This window comes from Pristiophorus japonicus, chromosome 21 (assembly GCF_044704955.1).
Source record: "Pristiophorus japonicus isolate sPriJap1 chromosome 21, sPriJap1.hap1, whole genome shotgun sequence".
NCBI lineage: Eukaryota > Metazoa > Chordata > Chondrichthyes > Pristiophoridae > Pristiophorus > Pristiophorus japonicus.
Window position 1 is genome coordinate 92,828,105 of NC_091997.1, and position 1,225 is coordinate 92,829,329.

General features: G+C 48.5%; 1 pseudogene; it reads left to right on the forward strand.

Moving 5' to 3' along the window:
• Positions 1-210: 210 nt before the first annotated feature.
• LOC139234198 (U2 spliceosomal RNA) lies at positions 211-444 on the forward strand (annotated as a pseudogene).
• The last annotated feature ends 781 nt before the right edge of the window (positions 445-1,225 follow it).

Genomic DNA, 1,225 nt, shown 5'->3' on the forward strand with positions numbered 1-1,225 from the left:
TGTGAGGTAATGCATTTGGGGAGGTCTAACAAGGCAAGGGAATACACATTAAATGGTATGACACTGAAAAGTGTAGAGGAACAAAGGGACCTTGGAGTGCAGGTCCACAGATCCCTGAAGGTAGCAGGCCCGGTAGATCAGGTGGTTAAGGCGGCATATGGAATACTTGCTTTTATTAGTCGAGGCATGGAGTACAAGAGCAAGGATGTTATCGCTTCTCGGCCTTTTGGCTAAGATCAAGTGTAGTACCGTTTCTGACCAGCCACCATGACCCCAGGGTGGTTCCTCCCTGGTCAGGAAGGTATATGCTTGCATTTTTGGAAACAGGAGGTGGGTGGGAGGTTTGACCCATCCACCTCCACGGAGGTGTGTGGGGGACCTGACCCATCCACCTCCATGGCACGAACCTGGTATTGCAGTACTTCCAGGAACGGTGCAGTGGCTCTAGGCCTTTTGGCTAAGAGCATTGGCGCAGAGTGATCCTTGGCATGTGCAAGGTGACCTCTGGCGTTTGTGATTTGACAAAGAATTGGAACGATTGGCTACGAATTTAAAAAAAAAAAAAGGATGTTATGTTTGAACTGTATAAAACACTGGTTAGGCCGCAGCTGGAGTACTGCGTGCAGTTCTGGTCACCACATTACAGGAAAGATGTGATTGCACTGGAAAGGGTGCAGAGGAGATTTACGAGGATGTTTCCTGGACTGGAGAATTTTGGCTATGAAGAAAGATTGGAGATGCTGGGTCTGTTTTCTTTGGAACAGAGGAGACTGAGGGGAGACCTGATTGAGGTGTATAAAATTATGAGGGGCCTGGATAGAGTGGATAGGAAGAACCTGTTTCCCTTGGCAGAGGGGTCAACAACCAGGGGGCATAGATTTAAAGTAATTGGGGGGAGGTTTAGAGTGGATTTGAGGGGAAATGTCTTCACCCAGAGGGTGGTGGGGGTCTGGAACTCACTGCCTGAAAGGGTGGTAGAGGCAGAAACCCTCACCACATTTAAAAAAATACTTGGATATGAACTTAAAGTGCAGTAACCTGCAGGGCTACGGACCAAGAGCTGGAAAATGGGATTAGGCTGGATAGCTCTTTATCAGCCGGCGCGGACATGATGGGCTGAAATGGTCTCCTTCTGTGCTGTAAATTTCTGCAATTCTAAGCCTCCTCGACCGCTGAAACCATTCACATGGAGCTCTCTTGAGCCAGTACGTACTACATGGCTTGA